At 44.9% G+C, this 18,693-nt stretch overlaps 1 protein-coding gene across 6 annotated transcripts in view; it reads left to right on the plus strand.

Moving 5' to 3' along the window:
• Positions 1 to 18,693, plus strand: part of GPC4 (glypican 4) — a 242,327-nt gene that overhangs the window by 76,228 nt on the left and 147,406 nt on the right. The gene's annotated exons all lie outside the window — the stretch shown is intronic.

The raw sequence follows: 18,693 nt of genomic DNA on the forward strand, positions 1-18,693 counted from the left end.
TTCTTGAGACACAATTGAGCTGCTCCATGTAGGTAGGGAAGAGTTGGGGATGGGGCAAAGGTGCAGGAGTGTTGTAATAGTTTGCTTAAAGCCAACGATGATTAAAATCTGACACTGTGTCTTGGTTTGAAAGACAGGTGTCTGCTAAGGAAGGCAGAAGCCTCCCTTGGAATGGCAGATGCAACCCCCTTCTGTTCAAGTTATTATAATTTTGAAATCAAGGGGCTTTTAGGCAAATATGTGGGAAATAGGAATAACAGTTCTTTACTATTATGTATCTATACGTGTATAACCAGTCAAACAAACAACAATAACTATGGCAGTAACAGCAAACAATCACAAACCCAGTCCCAGCCTCTCTCGGCTGTCAGGCCCTTTCCCCTCGGGTGCAGTTCCGCTCGCAGCCGGCAGGGGCGCTGGCGGCTCCCGGTGAGCAGGGCAGGTGCGATGGTTCCCCCGCGGCTGCAGGGGGCGCTCCGGAGCGAGCTCGGGGAGCACGCGGCACCGGTGCCCCGGGATCCCGGGAAGGGATGGAACAAAGGCTTCACAAACCCCTGGGCAGCTGATCCCGGGCTCTCAGGAACAGCAGGCTGGAACGGCAGGCTGGAACGGCAGGGATGAGCACAAATCCCGGGTGGCAGAGGAGATGTATCCAAACGGGGAACCTCCCCGGAGGTCTGGGCAGGCAGGGTGAGCAGGGCTACAACGTAGCGAAGGCTCAAAGCAACGGCAGGGCAGGACGGCCACAGCCCAGCTCCCAGCGGGGCAGGGAAGGCGGACTTGGGATCCCGGGGCTTCTCCAGCAGAAGGAAAAACGGCCGAAGAAAGCAGCCTCCCTCTCTGTCCAAACGCTGAGACCGACTGCCCGCACACACTCAGGTGAAAACAAAAGAGTAGCCAGATGCACCCCACCCTGTAGCCAGCTCTTTTGTTTTTCTTAAGTACCCAGCCATTTGCTCCCCTAGCAACATATATGGGCAAAAATTCCTTTAACAGAAGAAAAACCAGGAGAGCTCCTAAAAACACTGTTTCCCTGTTAGCTGCTTGTTCCTGCCATTCTCGACTCCTGTTCACAAAAGAACTGTGTTTATGTAGGTCACTGTACTACTGACACTGTAAGTAACTTTTATCTTTGGGGGGGGGGGAACCATAGAAATATATCGGCTTATGGGCTTTGAGCTGTGTGGCACTCAGCCAGCAGCACTTTGTGCTGTTCTCTGTGCTGGCTTTGCTCAGCCACAACACTTGTGCAGGCTGTGGAATAACATGGTGGCACTCAGGTGGTTTCCCACCCCAGGTAGTTTGGTGCACATGGAGCAAGCTTTCTGCATTGCTTAGAAGGGGTTTAGGGACCAAATTACACTGAGTTGGATTACTCTTGTGCTGCAGTGACCAGCAGGCGACTGTGGCTGGGCTGCGTGTTGGTCACCTGGGCAGATGGGCCCAGGCAGGACTTGTGGGCAGTGTGTTAAGCTCCAGGATACAGTGCAAGATTCTGGCTTTCAACCTGCCTTACTCCCTTTCTGCAGAAAATCACTGTTTTATAGCAGCCTGCCAAGCACTACTTGAGCAGGGAGGTTACAGCTGACAGTCCAGGAGCAGCAGCTCTACTGCCGTGGAGCCAGGGAAAGTTGTTCTCCCATCAGCCAGAACCATCAGTCAACCCTCTCTGGAACAGCAAAGGAGCAGAGATGTAACTGCAGGTTTACCTTGAGTTCATGTGAGAGGGAGAATTCACATTACAGCTGATAATGAGAGAAAACCCAGCTCAACTCCAAGCCCAGTTGGCATTTCCAGGGCAGTAAGAAACAAAACTTACTTCTATATGTAGAATGAGCCTGTTTAATCTCAAAAGATCCATTGACATATTCAACTGTGAGCAAAAGCATCCAGCATGTTTTGCATCAGTGAACCCACCATGCTTGTAGGTGCTAAGGCATAGAAGAAGCATTGTGCATATGGGCTGTGTGCCAGGTTTTGTGAGCACAGACCTGGGCATTGCTGTAGGATCCTGAAAGGACCGGTGTTTGTTCTCCCATATCTTTCTTTTATTGGCACAACAACAAAAATGCACTTTTTCTTGGAGACGTCCATGTATATAGTGAACAAACATGACTGTCCCTTATATTATTGAATATTGACACCTTGATCTGTCTACACTTTGTTCTGTCTGAGAACATGCTTGTGGGAGGACAAGTAGATGGAGAGCCACTAAAGTCAACACAAAGCAGTAGAGCTACAATGTGCCCATCCTCTGCCAAACAAGAACATAAACTGACTTCCTTTACAATAAAAAATTTCTGGGCATTACAAAACCATTCAGTGCTTTTGTACTTGATAAAGCTGTTGAAATTCATTAGTGCCATATGTAGCTAGGTACTTACTTAAACATAACTCCTCTTGATTATTTAATACTTCAGTGATTTGTTTGTCTGCTCCAGAGACATTTTTGAGTTACTGGAGTGAAGAAAAAGTCTAAGCCAAACAAGCCAGTTGCCTGGCAATTTTCACCAAAAGAGAATGGCCACTGGGTTTTTGAAGTTTTTATTTAAAACACTTATGTTGCTCAGCTAAGGGTCTTACATCAGACCTGAGCCCAGAGCAACTTTTTTTTTTCCCCACAAATGAGGATATGAACTGTTCAGTGGAGAAATAAGGCAATAATGGAAGCACTGACAGTCTTAACTACAGTATTGCAGAGGGCTGACTCTAATAGCTGAGCTGCATCAGGACCTGGGGTAATCTGGGGTAAATATCTTTGTAAGATACCACTTTGTAAATGATAGAATAAAACTTTTTTATTCAGCTGTGCTATGATGAAAGTTTCTCTGTTAAACTTATCAGTACATACTGAGTTTCAAAGAATATACCTGGAAGCAAACAGTTGTATTTACTGTTATCCTGTAAATACGATTGTTTTTAGACACTGTAGTCATACCAAAGTATGAAATGCCATAGGGGTTGTCTTTGAAAATGTGGGGTTTTACACTTGCCCTGGCTTCTCATATTGACCTCTTTTATTACTGACCTTGGCCACCACTGCTTCTGTGGGCAAAGTACAGTTAACCTGTATGGTATTAAGGATAATGACAGGTTATTTAATTGTCATTAAAATCCTCTGGAATTATGGAAAACTTACCTTCCATGCCCATAGTGATTATACCATGAGTAACAACATTACTGCCCTTGCCTGTCCTTTGGCCATCTTTTGTTTTTCACAGCATTGGCAGCATTTCTGCAGCAGTAGTTTTCTCTCCTGGTATTTCAGATCCTCAGGTATGTTACCTGACTGAGCGTCTTTTCTCCATGTGGTTGTTTCTTATTCCCCCTTGCCACCCACCCCTAGGCTGGGTGTGGGCATTCACACACAGACTTGGACCCATTTGTAGCTTGGAGCAGACCTTGCTACAAAGGGCACATAAACTTGAGCTCCAGAGGTGTTGCAGAGCCTCCAGGTAAGTTTCTGAGGAGCTCTACAGTCCCCAAGAGGAGGAAGTCATACTGCTGTAAATCTGCTTTTGGAAACTGTGCCTCCAGGCATGCATTTAAATGGGAGCCTGTGTGTTGTTCCTGGTCTGTAAACAGCAGTGCAGAAGAGTGAATTCAGTAATGTGGCAGTAAACAGTTCCCATCCCAAACCTTGCTTTAGTAGCTAATTTGTCAGTGGTGGTGTGTGTTAAGGCTTTATTATTTCTACAATTTGTTTGCTTAAAAACTTCACCCCTAAAACATGCTGTTAAAATACTTTATCAAGGAGGCTGATTCTCAGAGCACATTGGGAAAAAATTTGCTGTCTAGGCCTATAGCTGTATTAATTTTGTCATCTTCTACTTTTTCTCTGGTTGAAAATCTACCTAGTATGTCCACCTCTTGTAGGTATTTTTATTGAGTGTAAGGAAGAGTGATTTTAGTCAGTCTGTTTGTGCTTTTTGCAACAAACCAAGGCAATTTGGAGAGATCCAGTACAAATAAGCTTAATAAAATAATCAACCCCAGCACCCCTGGAAGTTAATGCTTTCTCTGTTACTGGAATTAGAAGGGAGACAATCAGTCTGCGGGTCTTACATAGGTAATAGCTGATCTCCTCAGAGGTTAGACTCATAGAATGATTTACGTTAGAAGGGACCTTAAAGATCATCTGGTCTTAACCACTCTGCCATGGGCAGGGACACCTTTCACTACACCAGGTTGCTCAAAGCCCCATCCACCCTAGCCTTGAACATTGCCAGGGATGAGGCAACCACAGCTTCTCTGGGCAACCTGTGCCAGTGCCTCACCACCCTCACAGTCAATAATTTCTTCCTAATACCTAATCTAAACCTCTGTCAGCTCAGAGACATTCCCCCTTGTCCTATCACTCCATACCCTTTTAATAAGTCCCACTCCAGCTCTCTTGGAGCTCCGTTAGGCATTGGAAGGTGCAGTGAGGTCTCCTGGCAGCTTTCTCTTCTCCAGGCCGGACAACCCCAACTCTCTCCGCCTGTCTCCATAGCGGAGATGCTCCAGACCTCTAGCCAACTTTGTCATCCTCACTCTAATGGGTCCATGTCCTTTTTATCTTGGGAGGCCTTGGAGCTGGAGGAAATACTCCAGGTGGGGTCTCACTAGAGTGGAGGGACAGAATCCCCTCCCTCAACATGCTGCCCGCCCCACTTTTGATGCAACCCAGCTGCTCAGCCCCTGCTGCTCCCCTTGCAGTCGATTATGCAGGTCTACCTGCAGAGCATTGCCTAGAAAGGAAAGAGCAGGGAGCTCAGCAAAGTATTTATTTTTCACTCAGAACTGATGACCGAGTTTCTAGAAAATCATATTAAATTGCAAAATTCACTGGAGCTTTGCTCAACCACTTGCACCTGTTGGAAGGAGGGAAGCAGAAAGGTACCAGTGCTGTATGGGAACAGCATGCAATTCCCAATGTGCTTGCCTGTGAGCAGATCCTTGCTGTTTTACTTCCCTGCAAACACCTTTAAAAGACTATTTAGGTGTGGGTTAACTAGGTTATACAGCTGTGCTGCTTGGGGTGCTGTGGAAGTGGTGTGGAGGTGGATTTGATGTTATCCCAAAGCTGAAGTGCTCACCTCACGTGGCTCAGGGAGAGTGCCTGGTGTGAACCCAGATCTGATGGCTTTGGGAAGCCTCTGAGTCAGGAAAACTGGACCCTTGCTTCCCTAGATTTTTAGGGAATCTTGGCAGGGAGTCCACGAGCATGCTGTAAAGATAAGCAGTTACTTTGGCTGGTTGTAGCACCACAGAAACATTGCTGCAGTGTGTGTTCAAAATAGCAGTTCCAGCAGATACACAGGGGTGAAAATCAAGAATATGTAAATAAAGAGACTTTTGGCACCCAGGAATGAGAAGATCACCTGTTGCCATACACAGTGATTTAGTACATTTGTCAGCACAGTGATGCCAGGCTGGTTTTCCCCAAATGCTGCCCAGGAGCTGCTTTTGGGGCCATCTCACCTGGTGACTTGCTGGAAGTTGCTGCTCAGCAGGTTGCACTGGCAGGGAGCTCTGGTGAGTTTTCCTATCTGCTAATGGATTTTTCTGTCTGTACTAGAGCTAGCAAGAGATTTGTGGACAAAGCTTTGAAATTACACTGCTGTTTGTGAAGTCCTTCCCTCTGAGACGCCGAGATTGGTTTCTTTGTACTTTTAATGTGGGTTCCTTTTTGTTGGCATCAGTCCTGGGAGAGTCAGCTGGATGTACAGCCTCTGTATTTTCAAGTTCTTTATTGGCAAAGTTTAATCCTCAGGCTATTCTCTAATACTCACTGGTAGCTAGCTCCATTTTTCACTTAAAGCTGGAAATACAGGTGAAGTTTTGGTTTTCAGTGATCTCAGACCCCCTCAGAACTATCCCAAGGTGTGTGTATTGTGTACTTTTGTTATCCATTTTGTGATAGGCGGTGTAAGGTGCCTGATAAGCGTGTTAAAGCAAGCATGTGTTCCCCCTGCGGGATGAAAATAAACCTTATTATGAGGGCAGTATCAGCAGCATTCCCATTCCTGTGAAAAGGCCTTGAGAGTACTATGATTAGTTGTCTGAAAAGGTTTCAGGTAGTAAAGATTTTCTGACACTTGGGGAAGCATATGGCAAGGTACTGAATTTCAAGGTGTTGATTTTGAGCTAGAAATCCCCATGGTGCTGGTTGCTGAAAGAGTAAAGGCAAAAGTTATTCGTGCCTGCAGTTTTGTAACCCAGTATCAACAATTTTGATCCAGCTATTTTGGCACGCTGCTGCAGGACTTAAATCTCTGGTTTAGTACTCAAATACGCAGTAGCAAATTAGGGGCCTGCATCTCATTCTTGGAAGGGACATTGGTATGAATGCTCTTGACCATCTTGACTTGCCTCTCTAGGGGAGTGAGACTCAGAGGTTATTCTCAGCCTAGTGAAAGCTTTACCTCTTGTCTGGCCTGGGGAGGGAGACCATTGGTGTCACAATTAATTAATTCACTGCTAACAAGAATTTTGCCTGTGAGGATACAGGGCAGCACGTCTTTGGTCATGGATATCCTTTTCCAGTGTGGGCAAAATGGCACGCTGGTGGGCCCTCCAGCTTGCCCTGGTGGCATGGCAAGGCTTTGAGTCAATTTGTCACTGAATTGGGTCTGGATGAAGCAGACTGAGTGTGTGGGGCTCTGCAGAGCTTCTGGATGGAAGCAGTGGCCAGTGACGCTCAGCCCTGTCACTGCAAAGCCAGAGGAGGTGGCACTGAACATCCGTACAGGTTTAATTTAAAAATAGCATTTGATTTTGCTTCTATTTGTAAATTTTTACATTATATTCTTCTATTTTGTTCTCCCTTTGTCCTTTTAACTGGACATGTTCTGACCTCTGAGATGTGCCATTTCAAGGGAATTTGCAGTGAGGCCTTTTTTTAAAATAAAAAGTTGAAGGTAGCTGCTGACAGCGCCCCTTCTGCCCTGCATGCACACAGGGCAGCACATGGAGCATCCTTTGACAGTGTGTTTGATGTCCAGCCCAACTTTGCACTGAAGATCACACAAATCTGTTTATTGACTTCAGTCTGAGACAGAGCACTCAGCTGGTGGCAACTTCATCCCTGCTACTCTGCAGCTTAAAAAGAGCTTTTTAGGGCTGCTGCATTTTATGGGCAGGAATATCATACAGCACCCACTGAGCGTGGCTTGATCTCCCTTCAAATCACGTGTTGGCTGCAACATGAGTGAGATGGCCACAGGTTTGTGTGTGATGGGATGTCTTGCATCTTTTCCAAGCTGAAGTCAGAACAAGCCTAAACACCTCATGCAGATTAATTACTGGTTCTGTGTAGGTGTGTGCATGTACCGTGGCTTTGCATGTTCCTTGTTTTAGTGGAGAAGTTAATTTGTTGTTTTGCAACTGGCTCCTAAGTGTTTAAAAAGATACTTGGTTCTGGGATGCCCTGTCATCAGTGGATGTACAAAGTACATAGTACAAAGAACTCCCAGAGTTAGTAGGGCAGGATACAGTCTTAACAGTTGGAAATGAGGTTACACAGCTTTGCAATGTTTTGCAGCTTTCTTCACTGCACAGAACAGCTTATTTTTTTTCTCATATCTTTCTTTTTCCTGTCTCCCATCACAGCTGTCTTGGACAGCTGGACCTGGGATGCTTTGAGATGTCAGAGAGGAGGGAACTGGTGGTCATATCATCCAAAGCATTGCAGCAGGGGATGTATGGGATGCCTGTTCCTTTACCTCTGAGCTTCAAGCTTTGAAATTTCAAGCTGTCTGATTTTGTAATAAATTGTAATGGTCAAGGACATAATGTGAGGTCTTGAAGTAGATTGGATTTAAACAGAAAAAACACGAGTTTCAGTCTGAACCAAAGATCACAGCATCAGCAAGTTCCCTCTGGACGTCTTGAGGCTTCTTCTTCATCAAAAACGGTAGGAGATGTGCTGGCCAGGGAGGAGCTGCCTCTCTGAAAGGGGAGGGTTGGGGCACAGCCCTTTCACTGGGGCTGTATTTGCAAATGAGCTTTACAGCTGAACTTCCTTCAGAGTTAAACCAGCCTCATGCTCTGGATCTTTGCTGAGATTTAGATTTGGTTTACCTGAAAGATGCTAGAAGCTGGTGTATGATAGAAACAGGAGACTTTTAGGTGTGGGCTGACCCCCCTGGCTTCTGAGTAGCCTGCAGAGAAGTGATATGCATGGCATGAACTGCCTTTATTCTTATTTAACTCACTGCCTCCAGACGTGCTATTGCCCTGTACACTTACTGTGGAATGCTGGAGTTGCCTCTGGAATTCTCTGCTAAAGCTGCTCACACATCTTTCGTTGACCAGAGAGATTAAACCCCTGAGCACCAGCCCCACAGACATGGCTCCCTCGCTTGCTGCCCAGATTGCTGCAGCCTCCTGCAACCCCTATTAACATAGATGCTTTATTAGCAAAATATATTCTGGCCCATTTCCTTTCCTGAAGATTTTTATCCTTGCTTAGACCCGCAGCTTTGCAACACCAGAGTTGTGCTCACCAATATCCATCTCTCTATGCTTTTTACGCTAAACCCTCTTTTTGGCCTCATTATCCATGACTGCAGTTTCCACTCAGACCTCCATCCGGGGTCATTCACCGGGCATCCTTCATCTTAACAGCGCTGAGTTTACTTCCAGTGACAGTAACCCCCGTGAATGTTGCTGCCTTAAAACCAGAACTATCTCTCCCATTAGCAATGCTGATGAATGAGCCAAGAACAAACCAGAAACTTAAAAGCGACCCTCTGCAAAGCAGAAATAGTGCCCAGAGCTGCCCGGGCGAAGCAGAAGTGTTTTGTTTTGTGCTGGAGAGGATGAAGGACTGGGTTGCAATGAGTGGTTTGCTTCATTTTGAATTCTCTGCCTGTGTGTGGTGCTGTGAATTATATCATTTTTACATCTTATTTTAAAGTGGCTTTGAGGTACCAGGCATGAAAGATGCTAAATACATTTTTCTGGGAAAAAAATTCCAACAAACGAGGCAGATTTTTCATCCATCTGCTGCATCAATGCATCCCTCATTGCCAGGCTACTGCAAAAAGAACTGGTGGCCTTTTCCATCCCTACCTGTTGTGTTGCCCCACTAATGAGCCCCTGAGGGCACGGAACCTGCTTTCAGTAGGTGAAGTTTGCTGCTAACTGCATTATTTTTCCAAAGATTTGTTTAAGTAAGAGCAGGCTGGCTGCAGAAAGCTGTGCTGATAGCCTACAGCTACTTGGGCAGAGTTATTTTTGTTTAAAAAGAAAAAGAAAAGAAAAAGCAACACAGGTGTTGGCAAATTTTACAATTCCTTATGCAGGTGTATCTTTCTAACCTAAGCAATTTTCACACCCAATTCTCTTCCATGCTATTGGCAAAGGTAGAAATGATGCTCTGAGCCAGTGACCTGGAGAAAACCACCCAGAGAGCCAGGTGGTTACTGAGCATAACTTGAGGGTGACTGATGTGCTCTAAATCATGTCTTTCTTAAGCTTATTAACTCCTGGATTGCACATATTGATCTGTATCGCTGTACAAATAAACCTCATGCTGCTGCTCTCCAGAGAGCCAGAGTGTGGATATTTCTGTAAACACCCAACTGCCTGTGCTGATATTTAAGTCATCCATCCTCTGTCTCCTCCCTGAGGGACAGCCAAAAGCCATGGAGGGAAGGGCACTTGAGGGCAGTAGGAGCTGCAGGAGGGTGATGCTGATGAGCATAATGGCACCATGAGCTCAGTGGGGATGGGCCCAAAAGGGTTTGCCCAGCAGATGCTAAAAAACATCCAGGAAGGTCATCTCTGAGCCTTGCTTCATGCAATTCCCATTGTTTAGGGCCAGAAGGAAATTTAAGAACTTGCCACCTGTAGATTTTGGTGCAAGATGTTTCTCTTTTCTGAGAGTTGGGGAAATGCCCAGCTTACAGCTTGCATGGCAAGTGGAAAGTAATGACAGCAAACCAAAATGCATTACAAGTGTTTAGTCACTTTTTTTTCCATCTAGTGATTCTCCTACCTCATTTTGGAATTGTTGTATGTCAATTTATAGGAATTCACTTCTCATAATCAAATACTAGTCCTCCATTTGATGCCGTTAATAAAGGTGTTGTGATAAAGTCAAATTAATTTAATTCCTGTCTGCAAACAGCCTATTATTGAATGAGTCCCTTTAATACGTTAATCAGACATATAGCATTGTAACAAGGTTAAAAGTGCACACTGATTTCCATTATAAAGATATTCTCAATCAGGCAGAAACTAATCTAATGTTGTAAGTCATTCTGTAACTCAATTGTTCTAACCACAGTACATGTAAAAACAAGATGTCTTACAACAAAGTTTCAAAAAAGCCCTGCAGATATTTATATCTTTATAGAAAAGAATGATTTACCTTTTCAATAAGCCTTATTTTGTCTTTGGGAAAAATGTAATTCCTTTATCGAGCAAAAATCTAATGGGAGCCTTTTTACCTTGTTTGCCATGTTTTGGGTATATTATCTTGGTGCTGACCCTTAATTGGATTAGGTTAGGCCTGACTGTCATGGAGAAAAAATTGCTATGGATCTGGTAGCGTCAAAACTAAGAAAAAAATTAACCAATGAAGTAAAAAAAAGCAATGGCAAAAAGAACACAGGGCCTTCCCATGCCTTTTGTTGGCCTTGAATGGATTAATTCTGCCAGCAGCTAATCACTGGTGCATGGAGATATTTTTACTATTTTCCCTTAATGATAATTATTATACTTCTCTTTTAGGCTTTGACTGGGGAGGTCCATGGCATGGCCATGAGGAAAGCCTCTTGCCAGGAGCTGGATAATGAGTGAGATTGCTCTGAGCTTTGCTGGAAAACAAATGTTTGTAATTTTTCTGCTGAAGAAATTCAGCAACTTAACTGTTGAAATTATTTGGGGTGTTTTGGTGCCTCCAGCCTTGTTGTCTTAGAAAACACTGATGTTTGGAAAGAGAAAGGTGGATTGAGGGAGAAAAAAGTTGCTGCTGGAGGGATTATTCCTATTTGAAGATTAAAATAAGTAGGGTGATGGTCCTTTGTAAGGGCTGATGAGCGGGGAGGAATGGTGAGTACCAAACCCTATGGGGTAGGAAGGGTTTCCATTCACCATAGGAAGGAAGAAGGGCATTTCATAGCAAAAAGTACTTAGTGGTGGGATGGTTTCAGTATGAGCATTTATTGAAATATAAATCTGAAAAGTTGTGGGTACCTGTGAGCATGGTCTGTGCAGGCTGCAAAACAGGCATTGCCTTTTACCTGCTTGTTTTGATATCACCAGTTATAGCAGACTTAGCGGTAAACCCTGTGCACTCTATTTTAAATAAATATTACACTTGCTATTGGATTGCTGAAAGAGAGAGAACTAATTAAGGAGATGGGATATCATCAGTAAATTTTTCTTCCCTGAGATTTTATGAGCAGTAATTAGAAAAGAGTCATAATAAAGTCATTGAGGATCAAGTTAATGCTGCGTTTCTGAGAATACTGCCCTTCTACTCAAAGATTATATTAAAGAATAAACAGTGTACAGTAGGTAATTGCTAGCTGACACATTAGAATGGCTTTATACTTCCAAAATTGAATCGGTCTGGTTTAAAGGAAAAAAAAGGGGGAAAGTAATGCAGTAACTTTTTAATTATTTAATGAAGTATTTCTGAAAGAATAATTGAATCTGGGCTCATGGCTGCAGGGGGGAAGAGAGACTGGTAGGTATTGACCACATTTGCAACCTAGCTGACACAGCTGCTGTTAAATACCCTGTTACAGGCTCTGATTCTAGCTTGTGTTCCAGACTGATGGCAGCTCTAAATTAAGTTGCTAGGAATTTATTTCTCTCAGATCGTTCCTTTCTGTAGTGCCGTAGGCACAAACATGGTGCAGTATTAAAACCCACAGAAATCTGCCAGGGAAACCGATTAACCTGTGGAAGGAAAATAACAAGCGCATGGCAATTGCCTGGAGCTGTCATGCTGCCCGGCTTTGCCCAGTGAGGGTTTTCTTAAGTTCTTGGTAAAAACTGGTGATCCCTCAAGCCAATTCCTTGTTTCTCAGTCTGTTTGGATAGGGTAGATTTAATTGCCTGCAATAGGAGGGTCTTCTAGGGACCCATAGTAGCAATTGTGTAAGTGTTAGACCATGCACAGAATGCAGTTGTATAATTAAACTCTATTTAGCATCCTTAGCAGAAATGGGCTTTGCTACCTTGAGTTCAAATTTTCTGTCAGGTTAGATGAATCAGTGCTAATGTTGAAATCAGCTGTTTGAGTTTGGAGCATCTTCAGCCTCCTTGGGGAATCAGTCCCAAAGGCAGAGCAGCAGCCTGGGCTCAGGAGCAGCCATGTCCTCCACCTCTGCTGTGCCACCTCATTAGCCATGAAGCATGCTGGGGGCTTGGGGCTTCACCAGGAGATGAACTCTGGGTACTGCCATGTTCTGCTCCTGAACCTGGCTTTGGTCAGTCTAACATGCTCTGGTTTTCTCTGGATTTTGCTTCCACATCTTCCCTCTGTTGGAAGTGTTGCTCTGCTGTAACCTTCCAGGACTCCTCCTTCCAAGTATAAAGTCTTAGTTTGGTTGTCTAAGAAATATCAGATTGTGCAGATCTAACTTAAAACCATAATGGTGCATTAGTATGCTACAGGGCCCTGCTCCAGGAAACGTCTCCACTTGGGAAAACTGCTTAAGTGTGTGCCAAAAATTAAGCAAATGTTTTTTTCTTGACTCTCCCAGTTGGTTGGCTGGGTTGGGTCTGAGCCCTGGCTGGGGCTTCAGCTGCTGGCCTGTGGTTTGCTGCCGAGGTCCAACCATCTGAACCAAAATACCAAATTTTGTGTTATATATGGAATTAACAAAATGCTGGAGGGAAAGGCTGACTTGAGAAGTTGTGCTTTAATTACATGTCTTGGATTATAAAGGCAGAAGGAACAACTGTGATCATTTAGTCTGACTTCCTCTCTACCTATAAATAACAATAAACAGGCTTTCACTGAAACACAAAGCTGCTTTCTTTGGTGGATTAAACACTCCATGCTGGGGATGCAAGAAAGAAGAAACATCTTGTTTGCATTATTTTATGTAGGTTTGAAAGGGCTTGACTCAAGCCGAGGTCACAGCTCCTTTGAGAGAAAGGGCATCCTGTGCTGGGAAAGGCTGGGTCAGCACAAGGGTCAGGACATGGTGGGACACTGTGTGGAGGTGCCTTGTGTGCTGCAGCATATGTATGGTACATTGGCCATCACACCCTCCTGGGGACAGGGTGGCATGTCCTAATGGGAGCAATGATTGGAGCTGCAGTGGTTGTCTCTTTCCAATTTAAGGCATGTGAGCCCTGATGTAGCAGAGGGAAGTGCAGGTGGAAATCATCCAGCTTCAGCAATTGGCATCAAGGATTGAAACCCATAAAAACTCCCCTGTGCTCCCCCACTGCTCTGCTGAGCTGGTGCACTCTTATCGTTATGCAGTCTCTGGGTTAGAGTGATGATGTAACCACGCCGTGTGTCAGACCTGCCAGCTCCTGTGTCAACTCTGTCACATCGACACACATGGCTTTGTGTGGTGCACATCCTGCTCCTTGCCCTGAGAACCAGTCCTATTGGTCCTCTCTGGGCCCTGTGTTTCTGCTGTGATGCTGACCCTCTGTAAAGTATTTTGTGATCTTCTATATGAGGGATGGGAATTTGGATTTAGAACCAGATGATCTTTAAGGTCCCTTCCAACCCAAACCATTCTATGAAAAATTAAGTTCTATTTGCTTTGAAAAATGGTTCCTTAATCCCTCTGTGGTTCTGTAGCAATTTGAAGGACCTAGTCTTCAAACCAGGTGGTGATGGCCTTCAGCACAACCTGGTCTGGTGGCTGCAGGGGTCCCTGAGCATTTGTAGCACATGTTTGCAGCATGTATTGGGCGTCACTGCAGGCACTGGTGTGACAGGCACTCTGTTATTTTAAGCATTAGTGTTTGTGTGCATTTTACACATTATAGCATTGCATTATTTAAGGGTGATGCATTATTAAACGTTCTCCTCAGCATGGAGAGTAGGTCACTTCCTGCAATTCCTGTCTCTGCATGACCGAGTTAGGATGCTGTCTCTTATGTAATCCTTGCAGTCTAAATAATGGAGACTGTAATACTATAGAGCTGATTAATAACATTTAGTACTCCATTAATGAAGAATTTTGTTGCAGTGTTCATAGAAGACATCTGTGTTACCATACTCAGTTTGTTCTTTCTGCTTGAGTGCCTGGAACCAGAAGAACAATCATTACTTAGCTAATAATGATGTGCTTCCTAAAATAAAGGCTTGTAAATTCACTTTTATGCCCATAATCACGTTTTTCTGCTGTGAGTGGAGTGAGGGAGCTGCGAATTGTCTCTTTCCCATCTTCCTGACAAAATGTATATAATGATTAGAAGCATGTAATAAGAGTGTTTGTCCTTGCCAAATGTTTCTCCACTCCTGTTAATCAGTGTTCATTTGAGATCGTGGGTGGTGCCATTTTGTGGAAGGCGATGCGATCACTGGGGCAGTGTGGCAGATTTAAATCAGTAATAAAAGCCCTGGGGAAATTAACAAGACAAAACATTAACCACAGACTAAACATTAACATATATTAGCATTTTTATTACACCTGTAGAAATGGTAAATGTGCTTGGTTACTACTATTAAAAAGTTTATGTTCTATCCCACATCATCCCAATGTATATTTTTGGTTTAAGCCCTTTAGAATTTAATTAAGCGGAATTCTGTAGCGGTGCTTGAGTAATAGACTTCAGGTTCACTTTTATGGTGACTTTGAAGATAAACGGGGCACAAATGCGATCTTTATAATGCTAATAACACTTGTGATGTGTAGTGGAGCAGGTTGTTAAAAAGAATTGGGGGAAGAAGCATCAATTCAAGCAGCTGCTTTACTGAGGCTTTCAGCCTCACTGGTCAAACTGGGTTCCATCACTGAAGGATGCTCGGGGTTTAGTGGGCACCAGTTGGTTCCTCCAAAGACAGCGTGTCTGTGGTCTCCTGATGTTCTGTGCATACTATAGCAAATCATCCTTTCAGAAGCTGTGTTCAAATCAATGATAATAGTTAGTCTCTTTTCAGTTTAATGTGTGGCTTCTCCCAGAGGAAACTCATGAATAGGTATAAAATGACTTATGTGAACTCCAGAGAGCAAAGGAGATTGCAGGAGGAAATCTTCAAAAATGAGGCCATCCCCTTGAGGGAAAAAAATACTGTGTCTTCCTGGAGAATTAATCTATAAGAAGAAGAGTTCATAGGGAAGGCAAATGGAAACTCCATGTAAAGTTTAAGCGAAGGTCAAATAGAGCAAACTCTCCTTTAGAGCAGAGTGGTGCTCCTGGGCTGAATGAGAAGTGGCAGCAGCAGGTATCCAGCAGTGTCTAATGCACTCTCTTCTTGTCCAAGGAGAAGTTGATTAGCTCCTTTTTTTTGGTGGATTTTTTTTTTTTCTAAATCATCTAGAAAATTACCTTTAAAATGTTCTTACTCTTAAAAGCAAAGCTCAGGTTGGCACTGAGGATCACAGTGTGCTGCTTTCCAATCCTTTTATCCCTGCATTTCCTTGCTGATGTGGAAGGTAAGATGTTTTTGCCCTGTGTGGCTACACTGCCTCGTGCCTTGGCAGCAGAATGGGTTCATCAGGAGCCTCAGAGGCGTCAGCGATGCCATCCTGCCATAGCCAGGCTGGAGGTGCCCTCCATCAGCTGCACAGAGGCTGTGATGCTTTGCACAGAACATGGTACTGTGGTCACTATTACTTTGATAATTAACCCCAGCCATCGCAGTTTCCGTGGACTGGCAGGTACCCATGTGGATTGGTGCTGTGCTTTACACCCATGCAATCAACACATCTGGAAGCAGCCGTGGTGGTGGATCTGGTCCCTGGCTGCTTGTAGAGCATTGTTCCCACACAGCCGCAGGTTCCCTGCAGTCTTCAGGCACCTCTTATCTTAAATTAATGGAGAAGCGTTAAAGTGGGCTGATAGTGCTACTCCATTAGCCTTGTCCCTGTGCTCCTCTCAAATCAATGTTCCCTCTAAAGCGGAGCCATTACACGGCGTGCAGCTCCCGCGGGTGTTGGGAGCCAGCTGCTTCCCATCGGGCATGGGGACTGCCGGCCTTAGGCAGTGCCCGAGGAGCTCTGCCCTAGCTGGGTGTGGTATTTTCCCTGTGGCTGGAATAAAGAAATGGAGCGAGGAGTAGTGGTCGTCAGAAGGCAGTGTTCCCCTCATAGACTGGGTCACACTCTCATGGAGGAGGGTAATTAAATTGGGTAATGAGTGAGTTTGTTAATGAGCTGGGGCAGGGAAATTTTGCTTTGGCTGTTACAGTGTTGGTGTCTTTGGGGGTTTGTAAAAACTCTGGGTTTTGGGATGGTTTTTCTTGCCTGGTGTCCCCCTGCAGCAGTTTTTTGGTGGCCTGGCAGATTCTTTTAAAAACAAGGTGTAACTCCTGTTGCCTAAAAAACACATTGGGATTTGATTTACTTAGTCATTTTTTTGTGGCTTGATGTGTCAAACTTCAGCCTATTCTGAATTAAGGCACAGCTCTTGCACTGACTACACTTAAGATAAGGACTGGTGTATATTTACAATCCACCTGGTAGCGTGGGGAGCCCAAGGAGAAGATCCAGTGGTTCTGCTCTGTTGATTTGCTTTGAATTTCACGTTTATATTTGTGTGGTGGGAGGAAACCACATATTAAACACTGTTGCTTGATACAAGTTTGGCACCTGGGTTAGAGAAGCTCCCTTCCTTTTGCTCTCCCTCTTGTAGAGACACCACCGTGCTGGGGAGCTGACTGTCCTTGCTCCTGTCAGAGCAAGCAATACCTAGAGAGCTGAAGCATCACACTTGTTTCTCCTCAAGGTCTGAGCTTGTGTCTGTCCCTTCTCTGACTGCCCTACAGTAGCATTTTTCTTTACTTTTTGGAGTTGGCTTTAAAATGGCAGTGGTTAGGAAGAGACTGGGAAGCTGTGTTCATGCGCTCCTGAGCCTGCAGTGCAGACTCAAAAAGAGGGAAAGATTGAAATAGAATTTCTAAGCTGTTGTCCTAGGACTGCTTGTGGCCCAGCAGACTTTGGCAGATGGTTTGTGAAATCCTTCCCTCCCCCAAAAAAGTATACACAATGCCACCCCTGCAAATGAGCAGGCAATCTGTTCCTTCTACTTTCGCTCACTTTATTTTAAGTTCAAATCTCAGTTGGGTTTTTTTTTGACTAAAAGGTGACAACCATTTCACTGTGACTTCACAATATGGGCTGCAGGGTTGGGGTTTTTTCCTGAAAAGGTTAGTTGGTGCTCGAATAAATAAATAAGTAAAAACTTGGTGGAAAGTTTGAGCAGTGCATCCTTCTATCCATAAAGTTTACATCTGCTGTCCCATGTCACAGCTAACACAGTCCTGTTCATGGTTTCATCCCTCACGGAAGGGATGGCTGGACTCAGTGATCAATGAGTTGACTTGATGATCAACGGGTTGAACTCAATGACTGTAGAGGTCTTTTCCAGCCTTACAGATTCTATGAATCTTGGAGCCTGTGGTACCCAGATGCTGTGTGGGACTTTGAGGATGCAGCTGAGCCGCGGCACCTGTGCAGGACTTGGTAGCAGAGGGGCTGAGCTCCCTCCAGTGCTGGGTGGGAGATGAAGCAGCCTCAGTTTGCCGGGCCCCTTTGCCGTTTGAAGCACGCTCTCAGATGGTGCCATTGTTTTGCGCTGTCGCTCTGACCCTCCCCTCCCATTCAGCACCTCTCTGCATCCTTGGGAAAAAGCCTTGATCCTGGACTTGATCTTCCCTCAGGGTTTGATAGGTTTTGGCAGCTGAAAGCTGGGCTTTGGAAAGGGAATGGGGGAATTTTCACAGACCTGGGGAGAATCAAAGGGAGTAATCACAAAAGGCAGCTTAAAATATCCGACCTTTCCCCACTTCTCTCCTGCACTTTAGGTGTCCATGCAGAGCGTGGATACAGTGATGCTGCTTTGTGGCATTGCTTCCTCTATACCCAGTGTCCTGGAGCTTTTGTGTATCTTGTGTTTCCCTGGAGGAGGTTTTATGGCAGGTCTCACCTCTGACTTGGGCAGAGGAAAAACCCACAGACCCCTCAGCATCCTGGTGCTCTCCTGCTGGTCTGCCCTTTGCAGGGACAGTGGCATCAGCCAGTATAGAGAGAGAATGGGACATCTGGACCCATTCTGCGCTGGGGGTGGTCTCAGATCCCAAATGCCATTCTCCAGGTCTCCCACTGTGATTTGTTCCTATTCCTGTCTGTTTGCATCAGGGGACTACCTGTAAACGTTATGAGAGGGATGAGTGCTAAAGGAAAGCCTAAAAGGCAAAGAAAACAGCCCAAAATGTGGTCCATTTTCTGAATCCCTTCCTCCCTCTGTTTTTGAAGCCTGCCAAGTGATTTAGGGAGGGCAGTAGAGCTGACACATTCTTCTGCAAAACTCGGTTTTGGCAAGGCAGAGAGGAGACACAGCCAAAGGAGGACAGAAGAGGAAAACCAGATAAGATGCTGCAGAAACCGCTCCCCTGGCAGCTGCAGGAGGAACTGCTTTGGCAGAGGAAACTGCAGGTGCAGAAGGATTGGTGGCAGCATGTCTTCCCACCGTGCTGTGAACCAGAAACTGCAGTGCCCAGCTCCCAGGAGGTTTCTATTTTACTCTTTGTTGTATGGCAGCCTGTGCAAACAAACT

This window comes from Corvus hawaiiensis, chromosome 14 (assembly GCF_020740725.1).
Source record: "Corvus hawaiiensis isolate bCorHaw1 chromosome 14, bCorHaw1.pri.cur, whole genome shotgun sequence".
NCBI classification, from domain to species: Eukaryota; Metazoa; Chordata; class Aves; order Passeriformes; family Corvidae; genus Corvus; species Corvus hawaiiensis.